Here is a 25,834-nt window from a genome sequence, read left to right as displayed (position 1 = left end):
TCTTGTCTGACTGCCACGCTCCTTTCCATTGCCACCTCCCACTCGGTTTTCTCCCCCACCCCGTCAGTCAGTGCTCTTTTAAAGAATTCCAAAAATGGGTGGAAACTTAAAACGTGTGAGAGAATTTAGAATGTAGCAAGCCATGGGTGCTATTTTATCTAAAGCGGCTCTATCATGCCATTTTCTTTTTAATTATCCTGACACGCCTGAATCAAAACAACCTACCCACGTTTGAAAAACTGGACCGTCGTGCCAAAATTAATCTGGTAACGCTTCTATCGAATAATCTGCCGATTAATGGTTGTAGCCACTGGGTGTAAACAGCCGCTGTTCCCTGCCCCGCGGAGCTTACAAGCTAAATGGGCGCGCTTGAACATCCCACCGATATTCAAAAGAACGCAGCGAAATCCACGTCTCCTTAAAATGTTTAACTTGCACAGGATCGCGTCCTAAATGTCGACAGTGGCGGAGACAATGGAAAAGAGAAGATTTTTGGCGTGCGTGCGCGTCTGTCTGTTTGTCTATGCCTGTTCTATCACTTCCTGGCGTTGTTTGCTGAGTGACGGTTACCATCTTCAGCAGCGAGTGAGCCCTTTTCAATGGGAATCCAAACCCTGAGCAAATACCTAACTCGAGATCCAAGTTCAGCTCCGATTTTCTCTATCAGGCAGGGTTCCCACAGCCACCCCTCCTCCTCCGAGCCAAGTTTTCCTGAAATAAACAAAAGAGAAAGTGCGGGCAGGGGGAGAGAGAGAATCGTCAGAAAACTCTCTTTGGTGAATTCCAAAGCATCATTAACATCCCGCTTTAAGTGAATGTTAACAGTAAATAAAGAATTCTCTTGATTGTAATAGTTGGAACAAAGCGACCATAAAGCAGTAGGTGGTCATCAGGCAAGATAGATGCTCCCTTATTATCACCGTGCGCTTGAGAGAGGGGGTTTTGCCAAAGAGTTTTAAACGGGATTGCGCGGCGCAGGCGGGAAGAGGTTCGGGGTTAATCGACTACTCAAAACGAATCCCTTCCCGGCAGCCCGATCCTACGCCACGTTTACTCAGAAAGGAACCCCACCGTGTCCAATAGGGCTTCCTCGTCAGAAAGCGTGTTGAGGTCTTAAGCCTCAGCCGATCGAAAAGGGGGGGGAAATACGCCATTCATCCCAAGAATTGCAAACAGATGGCATTTAAATCGGTTTCTGAGGTTTTAAATTCCCAGGTCGTGAATCAAGATTGGAACCTTATCTCTTCTCCTTTGAGGGCTTCGAAAAGCCAATGTTCTTCAGGAAAAGTACGTTTGGCAGGAAAGCCTATTGAAGTGACATGCCTTACTCCGCAGTAAATGTGTGCAGAGCCAGGGAGCAATGACCTGTTCTTACTTCGAAGCTTCTTCTTCCCTTTACACACTGACAGAGCAATCCTATGCGTCTACTTGGGAGTAAGACCTATTACGCTTACTTCAGCTTACTTCCAGGTAAGTGTTTATAGGACTGCAGCCTCGGTGGGGAATAACTCTCATAAGTGGAAATTCACTTTTGATCAAACGCGTTCAGAATTCGCTGCGCCAAAAATGTGTTTCGTTTGAGGTCGCGATAAGGCCGGATCCGAGGAACGTCGATACTCAGGAGGAGGTTCCGCTGGCCTCAGTGGGACCCCCAATCTCAAGTGTCCGCAGGAGCATTGGAAGGGGCTAAACCTCTAATCAGAGACACCTTGAACTTGGGAAGGAAGTCTCCTTGGATTCCATGGGGTTGTTTCCGCGCAGACACGCACTTTGTTGAGCCCCACTGAATCCGGCGCGATTCCCCTCCCAATAAACTTGGTTAGGGGTTAGGCTGCCCCTTCGCCAAAAAGTCCGTGCCTCCCTAGAAAGACTGTCACCTCAAATAAGCTTCTGGGACCCATCCTAGGAGTCAGGAGGAAGAGGTCCTCTCCAGAAACAAAATCAAGCAACTGGGAACGCTCCGGAGTCGGTTCCTGCTGCCGCCCAATGGGTTAAACCTGTCCCTCTTCCTTTTTTCCTTTTTTTTTAACAGATCGTTTCTCAACATCTCCTCTCCTCCCCCTCCCCCCGTTGATTCTTTCTCTCTCTACCGTCCTCACATGCTTACAGACTGAACAGTCTCTCAACAGAAAGAAAACCACCCACAGCATTAGAGAACCAGGGCAGGAGAGCCGCGGTGGCTTTTCTTACAAAGGCATATATTTTCCCCTGCTTTCTTGCAGGCTACTGGAAAGGAAAGGCTATCTCCCTTCGGAGAGAGCTGCCCGCGAGTCCCAGCTGCGTCGTCGGGGCTCCCATTATTTCCTCGGTGTCGATTCCGAAGTGCCTAGTCTTGCAGAAAAAGGCTGGGCCCTTCAGTAAAGGATGCCTTAGGTCATTGGAAGTGGGGGAGGGGTGGCAGAAGATAGTGGGAGGATCTCCAAACACCCACCCTCTCACCAAAGCGCCGAGTCAACCCCAGCTCGCAACGTTACCGGCTGCTCCGAATCTTCGTCGCCCTTCTCTCTCCCTCGCGTGAAACACAACAAAAGCGCCTTGGAATCGCATCTGTTCTTTGTAGAAATAAGAGTCGCTCGCATCTAAGTGTGGTTCTTTTTTTAAAAAAAAGGAGAGAAACGGGGCTGGCGACTGAGGTTCTTTTCCCAATGGTTTTTTCTGCTCCCAGGCGCCTTCCTTTCCCTTATATTTCCTCTTTTCTCTCTTTCTCTCTCTCTTTTCCATGGATGCTTCGGCGCTCGCCTGCCCGTTTTTGTGTCGCTTTGCCTGGAAGGTTATTCAGGAGACGAGACGGGGGGACGGCGGCGGCGGGGTGGGGGGGACGGGAGACGAGGACACCCTGAAGTGATGCGATCTAATTGAACGTCGAGCTTTTCCAGATGGGACCTTCTCGTTTTCAAAAGAGTCGCTCTCTCCCTTTCAAATTCAAATCATCATCGGAATTATACGGATGCCTCTGTGTGTGTGAGAGAGAGATAATTTCACTCGCATTTATTTTTTTTAAGGTTGAAAGCATGCAAACGATCCTCTAAAAAAAAAAAAATACCCCAAAGTTATTCTTGTAAAAAGAAAAAATGGTCATGATCAGAACAAAGTCTAAGCTCTTTCGTTACAGAGTTATCCTTTACGCTTCCTTCTACTCGGAAGCAAGTCTTACTGAGCTCAGTGAGGTTTACTTCCAAGTATGAGGCTGTTAGGATAGCAAATGCTGTTAAGCAATTGCCCTAACTCATCCAATGAAATCAATGGGCTTTTAAAAAAGTACTTTAGCATTGAACCGAGTGAGCATTATCCTTAAAAAAATGCTTTTCAAAGACCTGTGTTTTGGACAAGCGCCTGACTAAACCAATGAGCTTGCGTGTAGGCCCAATCCGCAAGGCATTTGTGAACATATTACATGTACATGCAACTGTTGACACATAAATCCCTCCTTTTTCATTTGTTTGGGTCGTACCTATATTTTTTAAGGATGGAATAAACGCTTGAATTAAAATCGGTGGATCACGGTTACAATGGATGTGGGCTGTAGTAAACTGATCCTCAAAGCCCTCTTCAGTTATGAATATCATTTAGTTGCCTTTGGGCAAGTCCCCCTCCCAAACCTAACCTACTTCACAAGGTTGCCGTGAGGCTGAAACACCTCTAAGACTTTTCGGGTGGTAAAAGGTTAAGGGGTGGAGGCGATTTACAACCGATCTACCACCAAAGCTAAGGGGGCAGTGCTAGCCCCATGCACTTGAGAGTAATCCCTATTGACTCGGGTTGGGGCTTGCTCCCAAATAATACAGATAGGACTGGGCTGCAAGCAGGGATACTTGGACTGGGACTTAATCAGGTCATAGTTCATCCTCATTTGATTTGTATCAGGAGCTTCTTCATGTTTCTTCATAAGCACTGGAGTATCCTGTTGCAATTCCATGCCTTCAGAAGCAATCTCAACTTCTCTGGTCACAGATTTGTGCCAAATCGTTAAGAGTCCACCTTCAACCAAATACAATAGGATCAGATGCCATATAACCATTGGGGTCATCTAGTTCAAATCTCAGTGCTCAGTGCAAGGTCTGAGATGCAGGCTACAGCTACAGCAGAGGTCGCCAAGCTGGTGCCCACCAGATGTTCTTGGATTACAATTCCCATCATCCCATACCATTGGCCTTCCTGGCTGGGACTGATGGGAGCTGTGGTCCAACTGCATCTGTAGGGTGCTGTCTTGAGCTACAACATCACAGACAGGAGGTCATCCAGCCTCCTTAAATACCTGCAGTGAAGGAAATCCCACCACCTGCCCAACAGCTCTTGCCATGGGGATGGTTCTCCTCAAGCAGGCATGGGTAACCTTCCGCCCTCCACATGCAGCTGGACCACAGCTCCCATCAGCCCTAGCAAGCATGACCAATGGCCAGGGATGATGGGAGTTGTAGTTCACAACGTCTGGAAGGCCAAAGGTTCTCCACATCTGTCCTACTGCTTAGCTGATAGCTGCTTCTCTTCTGTTTCCATTAATTTGCCAGTGGTAGCTGTAGGAGATGGATTGAGCGTTCAGTCTGTAGATTAAAATAGAAAGGTGTTTTAACTTGAGAATTAGCTGTTTTAACTTGTGTTTTTAGTTTACCTTTGTCTATTTGTTAAGTTATAACAGAATGGCTGGGGCAGGTTCCACTAGGGGGGATGCATTGGGACACCAGATCTCAGTGATCATGGGTAGGAGGAGGAAGAGTTATGCTAGGATCAGATCATGTCATTACCGAGGAGGCAGGTTCAGTCGTTGTTTGAAGATCACCCCGGTCTGGTCCTGACCAGAAGGATACTGGTATCAACAAAGATGACCCACATGACCTTAAGGTGCTGCTGTGCAATGCCAGGTCAACCATTCACAAGACCACTGACTTGACCGTGGATGGAGGAATTGACCTGGTATTTTGTACCTGATAAGTTTTCTTATCTTCATTACATTCGCTGCCTGCACTGAAGGCTGAATGTGAGAGTGACACTCCATCTGCCTCTCCCAAGGAAAAAACCTGCTGTTTAGGGCAAAATGCTAGTGATTTAAATGTTCTGTGCAAAGAGCTTGATCAGAGATAGCTCATTCGCTCCTGTAAGGCCCTGCCTGCAGTCTCATGCCACATTTAAAAGTCATGGTTTCCGCCGAAGTATCCTGGGAGCTATAGTTTGTCAAGGGTGCTTAGAGTTGTTAAAGGGTAAAGGGACCCCTGACCATTAGGTCCAGTCATGACCGACTCTGGGGTTGCGGCGCTCATCTCGCTTTACTCACCGTTTACCTTCCTGCCGGAGCAGTACCTATTTATCTACTTGCACTTTGATGTGATTTCGAACTGCTAGGTTGGCAGGAGCTGGGACCGAGCAACAGGAGCTCACCCCGTTACGGGGATTTGAACCGCCGACCTTCTGATCGGCAAGTCCTAGGCTCTGTGGTTTAACCCACAGTGCCACCCGCATCCCTTAGAGTTGTTAGGAGACCCGTATTCCCTTCACAGAGCTACAGTTCTCATTGTGGTTGTATATATATTAAAAAACCACTCTTCCCAGGGAACTCTGAGATTTGTAGCTCTAATGACCTTGGGCCAGGCACTGTTGTTCCGTCTAACCTACCTCACAGGGCTTTAGTGATGATAAAATGGGGGGATGGGGACCATGAATGTGAACTTGTCTCCTTGGGGGGTGGCGGGGAGGTGGGATATAAATGTAATAATAAATAAGAGGGCAAATGTGGGCATCGACTTTGTAGGCAGTATGTTTCAGGTCACACAGATTCCTTCATCCATCTTCTGTAATTTAGAACAAAAACATAAAACGAGGTGTTCGATGGAGGTTTCCTTGTAACATGGTTTAAAACTTGGTAGGGATGTCATTCTAGATGAATTACTGCAGTAAAACAAAGGGATTTTGTGCACACAGCAGAGATGACATTCTGTCAAGTTACTGCCAGCTCCCCAAAGGTTGCATTTCAGCATCAATAAGAGCTTTAGGGAAACCTTTGGTGGGATTAGTGGCATAGCGTGGGGGGTGCAGGGGGGGCCGGCCGCACCGGGCGCAACATCTGGGGGGGCGCGCTGGGGGGCATGCTAAAATCCACGGGTTAGGGGGCGCAAATTACTTGCCTTGCCCCGGGTGCTGACAACCCACGCTACGCCACTGGGCGGGATTAGTGGTGAGTTAAACGAGAGAGAGAGAGAGAGAGAGAGAGAGAGAGAGAGAGTGTCCCATAGAAATAGAAATAAGATTTCTATAGAAAGATTTGGAACTGGCTGTTTCTGATTATTTAAAATGCATCTTTCCATTTGGAGTGTTTTTGCGATCCTTGATTATCTGTGGCATATTGGTCTTGAAAACATCGCACCAGGTTGACATGAGAGTATCTATCACTGGATCCTCCACTGCAATTGCTTAATATTTGGTGATTAGCCCTTAAATCGGGGTTCGGAACTCACAGCCCCCCAGATGTTGTTGGATTCCAATTTCCACCTATTGGATGAATTTTTAAAAAGTAGAAGAGGATATAGTAAACTTAACTTTTCTCCCCAGTCTCAGCAGAGTGAGGTTTAGATCTTATTCTGAGTTTAAACATTCCTTTGCAGAATAAAAAGAAACTTGAGACTATGCTGCTTAGCCTTAAATACACTTATCACAATTTCCCTCCTATAAAATGATCAGGCAACAGACTGTGTATTACTACATATATTAGAAAATTAGTTTACTTACATTTAAGTCTTGCCAGGATTCAGCATTGTACAGTGAAGAATATGAGACAGGCAGTGATACATACTAGTTACTTCCTACATATTAAAATGTGCTAAGATAATGTTTGCTCTCCAACAGAGCAAACAACACACCCATCTCCATCATCAGGCTAATGAAAAATGATCTGAAGCAAGGAGGAAATGCTAAGGATTAAATCCTTCATTTAAGTTTCCCACTAAATAAGTTCAAGGAAAATGACATCACAGAAGTTTTCTGTCTAGGAATTCATCTCAATGTGATTCTTGACCCCTTCATACACTTGTACAGCAAACAAAAATTATCATTTTGGCTGCAGATTTTCCCACAACATCCACCCCAGCCAGCCTAGCCAATGGTCAGGGTTGATGTGGACCATTGTCACACAGTATCTGCACAGGGCCACAAATTACCATCCGTACCTGTATGAAATGTATTAATGGACTCATTGAAAAGGCCTTTTTTTGTAGGTGACATGAAACATGATGGAAGTTTCATCTGTGATGTTAAATCTGTGGTGTCCTGTCCATGGAAGGATGCATGAGCTAGGCCGTCATGGCTGGTGATATCTCAATGTATGAATAAGTAGAATTGAATAGCACTGGGTTTGAGACAATGTGAAGTGATATCCAAGCTCCTCCTGCAATGTCGTTCCTGCAATAACCCATTTATGTTTGCACAGCTTCAGCTGATGTTAAATGATTATCAGGTGGTTATCATATACATCCCAGGGACACGGGTGGCGCTGTGGTCTAAACCACTGAGCCTCTTGGACTTGCCAATCAGAAGGTCGGCAGTTCAAATCCCCGCGACGGGGTGAGCTCCCGTTGCTCAGTCCCTGCTCCTGCCAACCTAGCAGTTCGAAAGCACATCAAGTGCAAGTAGATGAATAGGTACCGCTCTGGCGGGATGGTAAACGGTGTTTCCGTGCACTGCTCTGGTTCACCAGAAGCGGCTTAGTCATGCTGGCCACATGACCCAGAAGCTGTATTCCGGCTCCCTCGGCTAATAAAGCGAGATGAGCGCCGCAACCCCACAGTCGTCCGTGACTGGCAGTGGCGTAGCGTGGGGGGTGCAGGGGGGGCCGGCCGCACCGGGCGCAACATCTGGGGGTTAGGGGGTGCAAATTACTTGCCTTGCCCCGGGTGCTGACAACCCACGCTACGCCACTGGTGACTGGACCTAACAGTCTGAACCAGCCATAGGGAACTTTTCATACAGTTGGTCAAAGACAGTGTTTGTGTGGTTGGTGGAGGAGATAATACTTAAGAGCCCCGTGACGAGCATGTGTGACTGCACCCAAGTCCATAAACAGAATACATCAATACTTTTTTATCTGGACGTAGTCCACACTCCTGCACAACACAGAATACTTATGTCCAATTTGTGCCACACACTCCTTCTGTTTCTGAGAGCAGAAGAAATATACAGATTTGGCCTAACCACATATATTCGCACGTGTGGAATAAGGTTTGCTGTCAACAAGGAGAAAACTATTCCAGCCATTATTTTTGGTTTTCAGACCAGGAAAGCAAGGATGAGAATACCTCCCAAATCAGGACTAGTTGGCCTTCGGTTAATAATAATAATAATTTATTTATACCCCACCCATCTGGCTGGGTTTCCCCAGCCACTCTGGGCGGCTCCCAACAGAATATTAAAAACACGATAAAACATCAAACATTAAAAACTTCCCTTAACAGGGCTGCCTTCAGATGTCTTCTAAAAGTTAGATAGTTGCTTGAGGCAAAGGAGAATATGGGAGAAGTATTCCATTAGACGTCAGAATCCAACTGGATTGACCATTGAATCTTACATGAACACTGACAATGGAACATCTTCCACTGTATTTGAGGACATCAGGCTAGCTATGGACGGGGGGCAAGGACTAGGAGCTGCTGCTCCCCTTGGTATCTGCAGCCTGAGGCAGCTGACTCACTTTTCCCAAAAGTAGGGCCAGCCCTGTTAAAAAGATAGTGAGAGTTCTGAAAACATTTGATTGCATCCTGGACTTGCCATAAATGTTTGGGTTCCACCTCTAATTGCACCCTAAGAACTGCTCAGGGCATTGTCCCTAAGCTTCCTGTTTTCTCACCACCTACTGAGGTTTTTCAGCTACATTTTTGCTTGAACGTGTCCTTGATGTCCCTTTTCCAAATGTCTGAATTGCCTCTGTTGAAAAGTGTTGTGTTTTGAGCGGCTGGTTGGACACAGGAAAGCTCTATCCAGGTTAGTTCATACATGCAAGTTATCACTTGATGTTGCAGCGAACAAGTGGTGAACATGCATGTACGAACCAAATCAGATGTGGAAAACTGAACCCCTTTCTACATTATCTGTGGAAGAAACTCTCTTGGTGGTCCCTGTGTTAAATGAGGTGTGTAGTGTGGGGATCCATAGCAGAGCCTTTTTGGTGGTGGCTCCATGTCTGTGGAAGAAGCTTTCAACTGAAGTGCATCTTGTCCCAACCTCTTTTTGATGCCAGGCAAAAGCTCATATTTTTTGCCAGGTTTTTAGGGGCTGATGGGTTGTGTCATTTTTATGATGCTGCTATGCAATATATGAGAATGATTTTAATCTTTTCATTTATTGCGGATTTTGTTTTACATTTTCTTATTGTTAATAAAATGCCTAGTGACCATTTCAGTGAAGGGTGTCTTTAAAAACTATAAAATTAACTAGAAAGAACAAAGATTCTTCATTGATGGATGCCTTTTCCTTTGGGTTTGTTACCCACCAGATATTGAAATGGAGGTTTGTGGCCAAAATCCAAGACTGGATCAACCTCAGAACTTGCTAAAATGCATGGTGGGGTCTGCAGTGTGACCCATACGTTGGGTGAACCCATACATTAACTACTAAATTATCTCTGATCTTAAACAACCTCATGTGGGAATGTTCAGGTGGCAGGAGAGGATATACTGTTTATTAATATCCTTCCTAACTTGCGCTAGCAAGTTCCTTTACTTAGCAGAGTTTACACTCCCCTTCTCACACACTGCAGAAAACTAGCTGCAAACCCATGTGAGTTTCTTAAGACAATATGCAATTCAATCTGGCTTTTCCAGATTGAAATGTGTTCTAATGTATTCCTGCTAAGACTCCTTGAATCCCTCCTAAAAGAATAAAGACACTACAGTCTTATTCATAAGTAACAAAAAGTAGTTTTACTCGTGATCAGGCAGAGCACAGTGTGATTCCCTGAAGGCAGGTTTTAGGCTTAAAGTTTCAAACATATACAAACAGGTAACAAGATGAAAGATTTTTAATACAGTAGATATAGATAGATATAGATGATGATAGATAGATAATAATAATAATAATAATAATAATAATAATAATAATAAATTTTATTTATATCCCGCCCTCCCCAGCCGAAGCCGGGCTCAGGGCGGCTAACAACAATAAAACAGTATAAAAGTATAGCACAAACAACACTCTAAAATCATTCATTATAAAATTAATTAATTCAGGCCACTGGCAACCATTGGGCCAGAGCTCCGCGAAGATTGCCGAGGGAGGGAGTCAGGCTGTGCCCTGGCCAAAGGCCTGGTGGAACAGCTCTGTCTTGCAGGCCCTGCGGAAAGATGTCAAGTCCCGCAGGGCCCTGGTCTCTTGTGACAGAGTGTTCCACCAGATCAGAGCCACAGCCGAAAAAGCCCTGGCTCTAGTTGAGGCCAGCCTAACTTCTCTGTGGCCTGGGACCTTCAAGATGTTTTTATTTGAAGACCGTAAGTTTCTCTGTGGGGCATACCAGGAGAGGCGGTCCTGTAGGTACGAGGGTCCTAGGCCGTATAGGGCTTTAAAGGTAGACAGATTGTTGTTGTTGTTTAGTCGTTTAGTCGTGTCCGACTCTTCGTGACCCCATGGACCAGAGCACGCCAGGCACTCCTGTCTTCCACTGCCTCCCGCAGTTTGGTCAAACTCATGCTGGTAGCTTCGAGAACACTGTCCAACCATCTCGTCCTCTGTTGTCCCCTTCTCCTTGTGCCCTCCATCTTTCCAAACATCAGGGTCTTTTCCAAGGAGTCTTCTCTTCTCATGAGGTGGCCAAAGTATTGGAGCCTCAGCTTCAGGATCTGTCCTTCCAGTGAGCACTCAGGGCTGATTTCCTTCAGAATGGATAGGTTTGATCTTCTTGCAGTTCATGGGACTCTCAAAATATAGATAGATAGATAGATGATAGATAGATAGATAGATAGATAGATGATAGATAGATAGATAGATAGATAGATAGATAGATAGATAGATGATAGATAGATATAGATAGACAGATATAGATAGATGATCCAAAAAGAACTCCCTTAAGAGAATCAAGTCTTTTTGTCTTAAGACAGTCTTTAAAAGGATCTTTCAAAAAAAAAAAAAATTATAATTCCAGTAGCACCTTAAAGACCAACTAGATACTGTATAAGCTTTCTAGGTATGAGCTTTCATGTGTATACACACTTCTTCACATAGCTCAACCTCCTAGCCCACACTCATGGGAGAAATGCAAAAAATAAATGGGCTGTGTCACCTTTTTAGCAAAGTAAAAACACTTATACATTTTGCAGCTTACTAAAGCAGTTATACCTTTTCACCCCCTTTTTCTGGTCTTCTCCCCCACCCCCAGAACAAACCACACGTTTTAGTAAAGTAAACACAACAACAACAAAATGGTTTGCTTACAAAGCAGTATGCAGAAAAATGCCACGAAGTTACAGTAAAATAAAAGTCGGTCGTCTCAAAAGGGGGTGAGTGTATCTGGAGCCCCCATCTGCGTAACATGGGAACATGGTGGGAAAAGAGTCTCCTCAAAGGCAGAAGGAATTGTATGAATCCCCTCCCAGAGGAAAGAAAGGAAGTGGCCACACACAGAGGGTCCTCTCTAGGAACTTTAATAACTCTCTGTGTACTAGCCCTGTGCTTGTCTAGCAAAACATTCATTTGTGATTTGGCTGCAAAACCCACAAATTTAGCTAATAGATCCATTAATAGCATGGGGAAATCAACCTGGGTTGCAATTTTCTACGCATTTTCCTAGAAGTGCGTCATGTGGAACTCAGTGGGACCAGCCATGTTTAAAGGTTGAGCAGTAAGATTTCTTTAATCGAATGACAAGCGCTGATTTCAGGGCATTATTATGAGGTCAAGAATTCAAATCTATTTCAGCGACTGTTGGTACAGAAGCTTTTGCTGATTAGATTATTGACTGCAGAGCAGAAATGGGAAGGAGGATAGAATTTGTGAATGAAAAGGAATTTGCACCTGGATCTCACACAGATCCAACCAAGAAAACTTGGAGAGGATTCCTAAGCATGGGCGTAGCCTAGGGGAGATGGGGAGGGGCAGCTCTCCCCCCCCCCCAATTAAAAATACAAAAAATACATAGCAAATTGAGGCCTTCCCCCCCCCCCCAACAAAGATCCTGGCTATGCCCATGTTCCTAAACCAACATTTTCTCCATGGTTCTATTCATAAAATTATAGAGTTGTAGAGTTGGAAGGGCCCCAGGGGTCATCTAGTCCAACCCCCTGCAATGCAGGAATCTCAACTAAAGCATCCGTGACAGATGGCCACCCAACCTTTGCTTAGAAACCTCCAATGAAGGACAGTCCACAACCTCCAGAGGGGGTCCTTTCCAGTGTTTAACTGCTCTTACTGTCAGAAAGTTCTTCCTGCTGTTTAATCATTCTTTAAATCTCCCTTCAGTAGCAGTATGGACTTGGCAAAGAACTCTTAACTTCTGGCTTCGGCTAAACTCAAATCCCCCTGGTTTACTATCCCTAATACTTCAAGACTCCCATAAAAGTGCCTGGCTTAAAACCGTCTAGCAAAAACTTCACTCTTGTGGCCTGTCCCCACAACACCTACTCACTATGGGCCCCACTAAAGCAAACAATCTAATTGGTCAACGTCTAAAAGATATCGAGCATCAGAACAACCCGGCCACTATAAGGAAATTTTGTCCTTGGTATGTTCAGTTTCCACCTCTCCATTTTGATTCTCTGGCTCCATATCTGCACAAACTTAAATCCCAAAATACAGACGTGCTTTTACACTTGCAAGACTGGATGTTTTGCCATCTGCAGTACTTGGGGGTCGATTCCAAAAGATCCCGCCTGAGAAACGTCTTTGCCCCTGTGGAGATGGTAGCACCGAAACAGCGGCACACGTCCTCCTGTCCTGTACTCTCTACAAAGACCTGGGCAACGAAATCATCACCCCACTCGTACTAACCATCCCAGGGCGCTCAACCACTGCCACAATGTCCTTTCCTCTATCAGATCAAAATGAGCAGATAACAGCAAAGGTTGCTAGGTTCATAGCAGGGGCAATCAGAGTAAGGGCCACTAACTGATGGCTGATTCAGGACTTTAAATTGTGCTCTTATAACAAATTTCCTTTTCTGCATATACTGTAATGTTTTACTGTTGCTATGGCCATTGGCTAAAGCGAATAAAGTTTTATCTTATCTTATTGTTTAAATCTTCATGTCTGAATCTCCAGACTGCTTTGGTTAGGTCCTGTTAGGTAAGGAAAATATACGATCTTCTTATTTATCGACTGAAATTTTATCCCAACCTTCTGTCAGGTCAACTCTACAGGTCATCCTTCCTTCCACCACCAACCTCTTATCCTCACAACAACCTTGTGAGGTAGGTTAAGCTAAGACAGGAGCCCCCAATCTTGCGGCATATGGAGGCACATTTGGTATTGGGTGGATTTTGATAAGTAGGAGGGGATATATTAAACTCAATTTATCTCCCCAGTCCTTCTTGAATGAGGTTTAGATCGTTCCTGAATTAAAATCCTTTTAAGTTTCCCATCACAGAATTCAAGAGAATGACATCACAGAGGTTATTCTCTTTAGGAATTCAGCTCTCTGTGAATCTTAACCCCTTCTTACTCTTCTACAGTGAGCGTAAATTGGCATTTTGGCTACAGATTTTCTCCACATTTGGGAAAGCTAAGAAACTGTTGTGGGCATCACAAAATATTCATGTCCTGGTGGCAGGAGGGGGAGACGCAATAATCAGGCAAACACACATACTTCTCCAAACAAATAAAACAGGCAAAATGGCAGGCAATACTGCCCCCATAGAATAATAATAATAAGAATAATAATAATAATAATAGCAAGTAGACCCATCCATACAAACCACCCTCCAAAACTCTCAAGTGCTCTTAATTTTTTAAATAAAAAATAAAATTTGATGGGATGCCAATGGAGACTATAGTTTGGTGGTCAAGAAGACAGAGATGAGGAATGTTTGGCCCTCCAGATGTTGCTGAACTACAACTCCCATCATGCACAGCAAGCATGGTCAATGGCAAGGGATGATGGGAGTTGTAGTTCAGCATCACCTGGCGGGCCACAGTTGCCCCACGGCTGATCTAATACCGAAGAGAGAGGAGGGGATATTTGCAACTCTGTGTTCTAACGCCCTGCGTTTGTTTTTCTTGAATACTGCCAACACACTCTTCCACGTGTTTGCGCAGCATTCAAGACCGCCGTTTCTCAAAGGTTTTACTCACGCGTAAGGGTGCACAGGATTTCAGCCCGCTTTGATCCTGTCAGCGCCTGCTTGGCTAAGTAGCTGGTTCCTTCCGTACACTGGAGCCCTGTGCGCTTTAATTAAAAGCCAATAGTTGAGATTGCCAGCCGCTTTAGCTTACGACCCTTCTGAGCTCTGTAGCAGACGAGGATGCTGAAAGCCGGGCAGGAGCCGAGTGGGAAGTACTATTTGTGACGGGCAGAAAGCAGAATGGACCCTCTCCAACCCCAGCCCACGCAGGTCACTGTTCATTCACACCGCAGAGGGGTGAGCAACACAACCAACAATTTAGGCTGGAATCCTAAGTACAGCCGCTTCCTTGCGAGTAATCCCCATTGAACTCAATCGGATCTTTCCTCCATCGCCATGTCTAGGGTTGCTGCAATCCTAGCCGCTCTTAGCTGAGGAGCAAGTTCCTCTCGATACAGGGGGATTTGCTTCTGAGTAAACTGAATTGCGCAACGCGTTGAACTGAGCAGAGTGACCCTTCTCAGGAAGCAAGTACGTCCCACCCACTTCCATGGGATATTAAAAGGGCAAAAGGTTTAGCACGTTTACTCCCGCTGAGTTCAGTAGGACTTGTTCCCGAGCAAGTGTGCTTGGGGTTGCAGTTAGTATGCATGGCGTCCAAGGATAAAAGACGTAAGAGTGAGAAGAAAAGCGATCCGAGCTTTTTGCAACGATGTTTATAGAGCCCTTGTTCAGGATACAGTCTTGCATAGCTCTGTAGATTCTTAATAATAGCAGGAAGGACTGCCACGACCATGGCCCCTCAAAAAAGAATTGTTTCTTGCCTCAGGCCTGCAAAGGGTCTTACGTTGGGTAGGCAGCTCCCAGTAGATCTGCTTATTGCGCATTCTTCCTGATTTGTTTGCAGAGAGGTTAGATAGAAGCTGGTCATCTACGGAGCACGCCTTCAGATTTGTTTGCAGGGAGCTTGCGTAAGGTGGCACTTTCCTCCACATTTCCCCATCACTTCCCTTACCGCTAGAAGTCAAATCTTTTTGCGGGGGCGGGAAGAGGGTTTGTTCCGCAACAGCCCCGGATCAACATAATTGCCGGTTTGAGCGTTATGTGGTGCCACTAGAAAACAGCTACAGCCGCGATAGAACTATTCAGATAGGAGCAAGCTTGGTGTCCAAAGACCAGTATGCCCAGTTGAAGGAAGAAGGGCACTGGTGCTCCTTGAAAGACTCCCACTTCCATTATTATTATTATTATTAGGTGATACCCATGGAAAGATCGGTTTATAGCGAGGGAGCAAATGCAGGTGAGACCTGCAGAGATACAAGGACCCACTACCAGCCTTATTCACGCGCACACCACTCCCAGAGCAGGGACATTTCTTTAACATATATACACGAAAACATCCACCCAGAGCTTTCCCTTGCATTCATTGCCATTTTTGTGTCGTGATAGGACTCAAGTAGCAAGGAATTGAGGGGGAGGACATTCTTCCCTGCTAATAGATCACGCGAGGAGGGAGGGAGGCCCGCTGCTTTAACCGATAAGCCATTTAAATCAATTAGCTGGAGGAGGAGATCCGATGACGTGCGAGAAATTCACGTCCGCCCGGCTAGAAGCATTGATTAAAGTGCCACGGAGTCCGAGGCAAAGCGGGGAGCCCTGCCTTCTCGCTCCCATGCAAACGGTAGGCTCCGTGACAGAAGGGGAAAGGCGGGGTGGAGCGATGGGGCGGGGAGGGGGCTGAGGCACTGTGTGGGGTTGGGAGAATCAAGAGTATCTGTATATCAGTATATCTGAAGGAGCGTCTCCACCCCCATCGTTCTGCCTGGACACTGAGGTCCAGCGCCAAGGGCCTTCTGGCAGTTCCCTGCCTGTGAGAAGCCAAGTTACAGGGAACCAGGCAGAGGGCCTTCTCGGTAGTGGCACCCGCCCTGTGGAACGCCCTCCCACCAGATGTCAATAAACAAATAAACAACTACCAGACTTTTATAATAATCTGAAGGTTTAGGGAAGCTTTTAATGTTTGATGTATTACAGTATTTTAATATTTTTTTGGAAGCCGCCCAGAGTGGCTGGGGAAGCCCAGCCAGATGGGCGGGGTATAAATAAATTATTATTATTATTATTATTATTATTATTATTATATAAGAGGAAAAATCCGTGCCTCTTGACAGATGCGCGCTAGCTATGTATGAGGAGGGGAGTCACAAAAGGATGACACCGGGCGATCCACACCTCATGTAAGCCGGATCTGAACAGACGTGGATGTCCTTCCCAGTTCTAATTGGCATTAGGCAGGCTTCGCGTGCAGCTTTTGCTAAGTTTACTCCAGAGTAAATGCTGCTGCTGTCCCTGCGACATACCGCCTTCTAAAAATTATATGTAGGAATTGTGTCGCATGGTTCCATCGGCCTGAATGGGTTGCCATCCTGTGCCCAGACTTAAAAAATAAATAAATAGTGGGATTTACTTCTGAGTAACCGCTGGGGAGTTGAGTCTGTCAGGTATCATATTCCGTCTTTCCATCCAGATAAATGTAATAATTTATCTGGATACAATCAAGGGATGAGTTTCTAGAGAACCATGCGTACGTTCTCCGGCTCACCAATAATACCGGGCAGAATGCGTATTAACAACTCCCTAGCTATTTGACGTCTTCTTTCATAGTCTCGGTCCGGGTTGTTTCATGGAGGCAATGGGGTGGAGAGAGGGGAGGGGTTATGCATTCTCAATGCTTGCCAATTGATGGTCCTAAGTCCTAGAACGATGCTGTAACCATTACACCAGCTGGCCCTTGACTTTGTGGCGCATGTTAAGAATCGGACACCCACGAGGCTTCCCCTGTAGCGAAGATGTAGGTGGGGGTTTAACGTTAGAAAGGGAAAACGGGAGACGCCTTTAATTGCCGAGAATATACAAATCCCATTCATATCACTAGGACTCAATTTGAATGGTCGAGGCTGCAAGATTCCACTATTTCTACTACGTATTCCTCTGTTGCTGGGGCGATCGTCACAGCGTCATTCGGAATAAAAATAACACTTTATGGCAAATTCGGATGGAAATAAACATTTATTTAGTTTTCGACTACATTAGTTCAATACTTTAGCATTCTGGTTCCCCCACCCTTCCCTCTTCCTGGGTCCGCTTATGAAGCCCGTTTTTATTCTAAGCCCTTGAATGATGCAGCCTTACTCGGACGTAAACCCCACTGAGTTAAATGGGGCTTATTCCCAGGCAATGGATTATAGCATTGGAGCATAAATTGCAACAAGTTGCCCTGAATCTTCTGGTAGGTGGGTGATAAAACCAAAACCCTAATCAAGAACCCCCAAAAGATAGGAGCTTTAAAAAAGAATAATTTTGGAGCTATAAGAACTGCAGCCCTATACACGACTATGCTCAGAACTAAGTCTTCTTCAGTTCAATGAGACTTACTCACAGGTAAACCTGATGTGTACAGGATTGCAGTTTTTCTCAGGATTAACTTCTCTTTCAACTGCATGGGACTTCCTTCGGAGTAAACCTGCATGCACTGGAATGGGCGACCTTGGAAGAGGGTGGACTCTCCTTCACTGGAAGTTGTTAAACAGAGCTAGGATGATCATCTGCCATGGATTTTTTAGTTGTCCTCCTGCTTTGCATTGGTTGGGCTTGTTGTTGTTTAGTCATTTAGTCGTGTCCGACTCTTCGTGACCCCATGGACCAGAGCACGCCAGGCACTCCTGTCTTCCACTGCCTCCCGCAGTTTGGTCAAACTCATGCTGGTAGCTTCAAGAACACTGTCCAACCATCTCGTCCTCTGTCCTCCCCTTCTCCTTGTGCCCTCCATCTTTCCCAACATCAGGGTCTTTTCCAGGGAGTCTTCTCTTCTCATGAGGTGGCCAAAGGATTGGAGCCTAAGCTTCAGGATCTGTCCTTCCAGTGAGCACTCAGGGCTGATTTCCTTCAGAATGGATAGGTTTGATCTTCTTGCAGTCCATGGGACTCTCAAGAGTTTCCTCCAGCACCATAATTCAAAAGCATCAATTCTTCGGCGATCAGCCTTCTTTATGGTCCAGCTCTCACTTCCATACATCACTACTGGGAAAATCAGAGCTTTAACTATACAGGTTGGGCTAGATGGCCACATTTGACCCTTTCAGATCTAAGATTCTATGCCTTTTTAACACCAAGTTTGTTGGACTGAGGCCTGTTCTGCTGAAAAGTTGGGGAACGATATTCTTGTTATGAGTCCATTCTGCTTTTTAACAGAATGTTTCCATTTAAGTCCACCTTCTTTTTAAAATATGGAGAGCTTGTCTGTCTCCATACCCCGAACATAAAACATGCAGCTTAAAACATGCAGCTTTGAATCTAAATCAATTGGCACTTTCTTCTTACATGTTTACATGGAAGAAAAGGCTCCCTCCTTGTGCCATTTACATACTTACTTACTTATACAGTATACCACCCTTGTCATAAACCCTAAGGTGGTTTACATCAAATAATATTCTTTTAATTAAAAAAAATCCATAAAATAACACAAACTTTAAATTCACCAACAAGTCACTAAATAGCATTTACAGTGGTACCTCAGGTTACAGACGCTTCAGGTTACACCAGTGGCGTAGCGTGGGGGGTGCAGGGGGGGCCAGCCGCACCGGGTGCAACATCTGGGGGGCGCACGCTAAAATCCACGGGTTAGGGGGCGCAAATTACTTGCCTTGCCCCGGGTGCTGACAACCCACACTACGCCACTGGGTTACACACAGTCTTTCTCCACCTGTGGTTCCCCAGATGTTGTTGAACTACAACTCCTATCACCCCTAGCTAGCAAGGCCAGAGCTCAGGGATGATGGGAGTTGTAGCCCAACAACATCTGGGGACCCATAGGTTGAGAACCACTGGTCTGCTAACCCAGAAATAGTACCTCGGATTAAGAACTTTGCTTCAGGATGAGAACAGAAATTGTGCGGCGGTGGCAGTGGGAGACCCCATTAGCTAAAGTGGTGCTTCAGGTTAACCATAGTTTCAGGTTAAGTACGGACCTCCAGGACGAATTAAGTTCTTAACCCAAGGTATCACTGTACTAACAACAACAGGATCTAATCCACTGATCCAATCAGGTCTGTTCTCGAACAATGGCCTGAGGAGCAAAGTGCTCTTAACCAGCCACCTGAAACTATAGAGAGATGGTTCCAGATACACCTCAGTAGGGAGGGAGCGTCACATGCAAGGAGCCAACACCAAAAAGGCCCATCTTCAACGTCCCATGCCATGTATCTCATCCTGCATGAAAACCATGAGGAGGCAGCCTTGTCTCCTAATCCTAAAGATGGGCAGCCCAGCTCCTCTTGCAACAGGAGCTTAGCTGTGTTGGATTGATTTGCCAGTAGGACACTTTTAATAGTTGTGGAGAAGATGGAATTCCACTAGGTGCAACAGAAATTAAAGATGAGGCATAGCTCAGGGGTAGAGAACCTGCCCTGCATGCAGGAAATCACCCGTTCAATCCCTGGCATCTCCAGGTGAAGCTGGGAGAGATAGATCCCTGCCTGAAACTCTGAAGAGCCCCTACCAGTCAATGTAGAAAATGTGCTGCTAGATGGAACAAGGGTCTGACTTGGAATCACAGAGAGGGACCATGAGGGTCTTCTAGTCCAACCCTCTGCAATATAAGGACCCCTCCAGAATAGGGTGCCATTGCCCGTACAGTGGTACCTCAGGTTAAGTACTTAATTCGTTCCGGAGGTCCATTCTTAACCTGAAACTGTTCTTAACCTGAAGCACCACTTTAGCTAATGGGGCCTCCTGCTACTGCTGCACCGCCAGAGCACGATTTCTGTTCTTATCCTGAAGCAAAGTTCTTAACCTGAAGCACTATTTCTGGGTTAGCAGAGTGTGTAACCTGAAGCGTATGTAACCTGAGGTACCACTGTATATTCTGCAATATGTTCTTGTCACAAAGATGGTGCATTAGGGGTGAATTTATTCTGTGATGGTTCCCCTGTGCTGTCTGGATCGGGGGCTATAGGGCAGGGGTCAGCAAACTTTTTAGGCAGGGGGCCGGTCCACTCTCCCTCAGTCCCCTGCAAACAGGGGACACAGAAAGGGCTGAACTCCTCAATGCCTTCTTTGCCTCAGTCTTCTCCAATAAAGAAAACAATGCCTGACCTGAAGAATTTGGAACAAATGATTCAGCAGAGGAAACACAGCCCAGAATAACTAAGGAGATAGTACAAGAATACTTGGCTAGTCTAGATGTATTCAAGTCTCCAGGGCCAGATGAACTGCATCCAAGAGTATTAAAAGAACTGGCAGGTGTGATCTCAGAACCACTGGCAGTCATCTTTGAGAATTCCTGGAGAACAGGTGAAGTCCTGGCAGACTGGAGGAGCGCAAATGTTGTCCCTATTTTCAAAAAGGGGGAAAGAGAGGACCCAAATAATTACCGCCCAGTCAGTCTGACATCAATACCAGGGAAGATTCTGGAGCAGATCATTAAGCAAACAGTCTGTGAGCACCTAGAAAGGAATGCTGTGATCACCAATAGTCAGCATGGATTTCTGAAAAATAAGTCATGTCAGACTAACCTGATCTCGTTTTTTGACAGAATTACAAGCCTGGTAGATGAAGGGAATGCAGTGGATGTAGCCTACCTTGATTTCAGCAAGGCATTTGACAAGGTGCCCCATGATATTCTTGTAAAGAAGCTGGTAAAATGCGGTCTTGACTATGCTACCACTCAGTGGATTTGTAACTGGCTGACTGACCGAACCCAAAGGGTGCTCATCAATGGTTCCTCTTCATCCTGGAGAAGAGTGACTAGTGGGGTGCCACAGGGTTCTGTCTTGGGCCCGGTCTTATTCAACATCTTTATCAACGACTTGGATGATGGACTCAAGGGCATCCTGATCAAATTTGCAGATGACACCAAACTGGGAGGGGTGGCTAATATCCCAGAGGACAGTATCACACTTCAAAACGACCTTGACAGATTAGAGAACTGGGCCAAAACAAACAAGATGAATTTTAACAGGGAGAAATGTAAAGTATTGCACTTGGGCAAAAAAAATGAGAGGCACAAATACAAGATGGGTGACACCTGGCTTGAGAGCAGTACATGTGAAAAGGATCTAGGAGTCTTGGTTGACCACAAACTTGACATGAGCCAACAGTGTGACGCGGCAGCTAAAAAAGCCAATGCAATTCTGGGCCTCATCAATAGGAGTATAGCATCTAGACCAAGGGAAGTAATAGTGCCACTGTATTCTGCTCTGGTCAGACCTCACCTGGAGTACTGTGTCCAGTTCTGGGCACCACAGTTCAAGAAGGACACTGACAAACTGGAACGTGTCCAGAGGAGGGCAACCAAAATGGTCAAAGGCCTGGAAACGATGCCTTATGAGGAACGGCTAAGGGAGCTGGGCATGTTTAGCCTGGAGAAGAGGAGGTTAAGGGGTGATATGATAGCCATGTTCAAATATATAAAAGGATGTCACATAGAGGAGGGAGAAAGGTTGTTTTCTGCTGCTCCAGAGAAGCGGACACGGAGCAATGGATCCAAATTACAAGAAAGAAGATTCCACCTAAACATTAGGAAGAACTTCCTGACAGTAAGAGCTGTTTGACAGTGGAATTTGCTGCCAAGGAGTGTGGTAGAGTCTCCTTCTTTGGAGGTCTTTAAGCAGAGGCTTGACAACCATATGTCAGGAGTGCTCTGATGGTGTTTCCTGCTTGGCAGGGGGTTGGACTCACTGGCCCTTGTGGTCTCTTCCAACTCTATGATTCTATGATTCTATGACCTTGTGGGGGCCAGACTATATTTGGAGGGGGGAAATGAACATGTTCCTATGCCCCACAAATAACCCAGAGATGCATTTTAAATAAAAGCACACATTCTACACATGTAAAAACACGCTGATTCCCAGACCGTCCACGGGCCAGATTTAGAAGGCGATTGGGCCGGATCCGGCCCCCGGGCCTTAGTTTGCCTACCCATGCTATAGGGCAGGGGTGGTCAACTCCCAAGAGACTGATCTACTCACAGAGTTAAAAACTGGCAGTGATCTACCCCCCTTTTTAGGGGTTCAGGTCAAAGTTGTTGAGATTTTTTTGAGGCAGGAGGAAAACCCCATTTTGTGGGGGGGGTGAAGAGCTAAAATTTTGAGCCTTTGGGGATGGACCCAAAGTTGTTGAGCCTCTTTGGGGGGAACCAGTGATCTACCAGTGATCTACTACAGACGTGCAGTGATCTACCGGTAGTTCACAATCTACCTGTTCGACATGGCCGCTATAGGGTAACGAAAGCAGGACAAAAATAAACCGGAAGTTATGAGATTTCAACAGGAAGTTACTGGATATGTGCTTATTGGAAAGGAAGGAGTGTGACCTCTGCAGGTACAAAGTGTAGTGAAAGTGGGATATGTGTAACCACCCCAATAGCACAAATCATCGTGAACAATAAAAGGATGTCTGGATAGGCCTTTAAGGAATGCTTAAAAAAACACACAACACTATGCATGTTTTTTCCAGAAGCCCCACTTGTGTTCAGGATTGCAGCCTTACGCCAGTGCAAATACCATTTAATGGAGCTTACTTTGGAGTGAATAGGTGCCTAAGATATGTGATGGTGGTGGGCACAATGGAGAAAGCAAACTTTCTGAGTGTCGCAGGCTGTGTGTGGTGTAAGCAAGCCAGATCCACAAGCTGGTTAAGCCATTTGACATGCAGGTCATGTATATGCAGAGAACCTGGTCCTATGATCAGATTGGTGTCAATTTGAGGCCTTCAGATGAAATAAAAGCTGTGTGGATTTCAATAGACTTTCATACCTTGAAACTTAAGTGTTATCATTTAATAATCAGCAATATATTGGAAAGGGACGCGGGTGGCACTGTGGGTTAAACCACAGAGCCTAGGACTTGCCGATCAGAAGGTCGGCGGTTCGAATCCCTGTGACGGGGTGAGCTCCCGTTGCTCAGTCCCTGCTCCTGCCAACCTAGCAGTTCGAAAGCACATCAAAGTGCAAGTAGATAAATAGGTACCACTCCAGCGGGAAGGTAAACGGCATTTCTGTGCACTGCTCTGGTTCGCCAGAAGCTGCTTAATCATGCTGGCCACATGACCCGGAAGCTTTATGCTGGCTCCCTCAGCCAGTAAAGCGAGATGAGCGCCGCAACCCCAGAGTCGGTCACGACTGGACCTAATGGTCAGGGGTCCCTTTACCTTTAATATATTGGAAGCCAGTGATCTGGATTTCAGTGGAATCTACTTGGAAGGAAGACAATTCCCACAATTGGTGGAACGTTTGCCACCCTTTCCTGAAGACTGACTTCAGAATCAGCCTCCATGAGGAGGATGGCACTGTTGTGACTCAGGATCCAACCCCGGTGATTTCAGGGATGTAAAACCATTGGCATCCTTGCGAGGAAAGATTACTCCCAAGAAAAAGCATACGGGATCGCAGTTTCAATCAAAAGAATGTGTGTGTGTGTTCTGAACAGGAATTACAAATGGATGCAGAACCTCTTTGAAGAGATGATATGCCTAATTTTAATGGCAAATTTGTTTCCTCTCCCTCTTCCGAATTCCTTATCCCTTCCAAAGCCTGGCTTATTTTCATGTTGGGAAATATTATAATTATTCACACACCTCGGCGTTTTGCAATTTGCCTGCAGATAAAGACCACCGCCCGGCTTTCATAAACAACGCATCTTGATCACTTTGTACTAGCCAGGCTTTTTCAAACGTTGGGCCCAATCCACTTGGAAATTCTCCTACTGAGGAACGAGCTTGGCACCCACGGACTGCAAAGGTGCCCGATCCATAAGAGTGAACAGCAGCACCTCACCTGCTGCTGCCGGCCCGATCCTCTCTGCGCGTGCTTACTCGTAAGCAAATCCGGCTGCGTTCAATGGAGCCGAGTCACAAATCAACGCGCGGGAATGAATGCCGCTTTAGACCGTTCAGTGATTGAGATTTAGATTAGGAGGGGCGTGCGAGCAATACTGATTGCCTTGGGGAGGGCGGAGGGCGGACGAGACCACCAATCCGAATAGGTGCCAATCCGAATCACGTTTACCCCTCCCCTCCCCCCACCCAAAAAGAATAAGAATAAATCCTCTTGGATTTTGCCACAGAGCAGGGCTAGAATTTAAATCCTGAAGGCTCCATTCCTAAAACACACTTACTCACAAGTAAGCCCCATTGGATTCAGTGTGGCTTTCGAGTAAGCATGGATGGGGTTGACGTTCCCTTGGTGCTCTGTTTCTCGAAGGAGGAGGCTGCCTTGATCCTCTTGCTGCCTCCTACACAAAAGTAAGCCCTTTGGAACGATAGAATCATAGAATTGTAGAATTGGGAGAGACCCCGAGGGTCATCTAGTCCAGCCCTCTGCAATGCATTAATCTCAACAAGCAGTCTCTCATCCAATTTTAAACCATACCGGACCCTGCTTAGCTTTGCAAATGTGCTAGCAGTTTCATTGCTGGATGATTCTTCATGGCAGTTTACCTCTATGTCTTCCCACGTGGATTCGGAAGGAAGATCCGTCGGATTTACTTCGGAGTCAGAATCACACCATTAATAACTGCACCCTCGATTATTCTGCAGGCTCGGTTACTGTGGCGGAGAAGGGAAGCTTATTTCTTATAGGGACTAATACTTACTTTGACCATTTTCATTTCCTTCTTACAACTTTCCCCATTAAATGATTAGGCCATGGATTGTGAATTAGGTCAATTTTCTTCTCATAACAAAATTGGGGGCCCTTTTTTGGGGGGGAGGGGTGGGTCTGGTTGAGAGCGTTTGCTAGCGTTGAATTGTAAATAGATCCACGGTGCTAAATGTTTAGGTATGGTGAATATTAGGATATAATTAGAACTTGTATGTTATAACTGGGAGATGGTTATAAGGCAGTCTCAATGTGTCTTGGAAAGAAGTCAGCCAAGGGGTTTGAGGTGTTCAATTAGTGTAAAGACTGTGTCAGACTTTGAGAATGTAATCGAGATCCACGTGTTTTGGAATGCGTGTACCTACTTCTGAGCACCAGTAATTAATTAGCATTCGAAGAGTTAATTAACCTATGTAAATGTCCTAAATGTGTACCAGTCTTTAATCCTAGTCAATCAGCAAGTGCTGATGAAGTCAGCGGAACTCCTTTGTTAGGTGGCACCTGAGGGGATTAGCTATTAGTACATCAAAGCACCAAAAGAACTGACTCTTAGAATGCAACCGAATAGAGGAGGCTTAGTTTTGAGGAACAACAGAATGAGGAGAGATTGAACCTTGGACTGGAGTGTTGCACTGCTGTGGAGAGCAAACCCCTCTTGCGATGACCATGCTATAACATCTGCACCCCTTCCATGCAGACTGAAGGTGTAAATAAGTGAATAAACCATGTATCTTAAAGCTAGGACAATCTCCGCCATGTCTTCAATTCTCCAAAGGAGCACCAACTTTGGGTGAGCACTTGGAAACCCCATGGGCTCTCGCCACCGACTTTATAACAATATTAAAGATGACTCACTGCTTCTTCTGTTAGGATTTCTTCATTATCCCTGCTTGAAAGGACCTCGCTGCTCGCCTGCGTTTCAACCCCCCCCCCCGCT

The 25,834-nt window shown here is 45.8% G+C and overlaps 1 long non-coding RNA gene across 1 annotated transcript; it reads right to left on the bottom strand.

The window, feature by feature from the left end:
• Positions 1 to 300: 300 nt before the first annotated feature.
• LOC308458817 lies at positions 301 to 25,802 on the bottom strand. Its single transcript, XR_013977696.1, has 3 exons — positions 25,753 to 25,802; positions 24,738 to 24,845; positions 301 to 711 (listed from the first exon to the last, which is right to left on the bottom strand). It is a non-coding gene; the product is annotated as an uncharacterized lncRNA (long non-coding RNA).
• Positions 25,803 to 25,834: the final 32 nt, after the last annotated feature.

The sequence above is a fragment of the Podarcis pityusensis genome, assembly GCF_964106645.2.
Source record: "Podarcis pityusensis genome assembly, chromosome: 11".
NCBI lineage: Eukaryota > Metazoa > Chordata > Lepidosauria > Squamata > Lacertidae > Podarcis > Podarcis pityusensis.
This window is presented reverse-complemented; position numbering and strand designations above follow the sequence as displayed.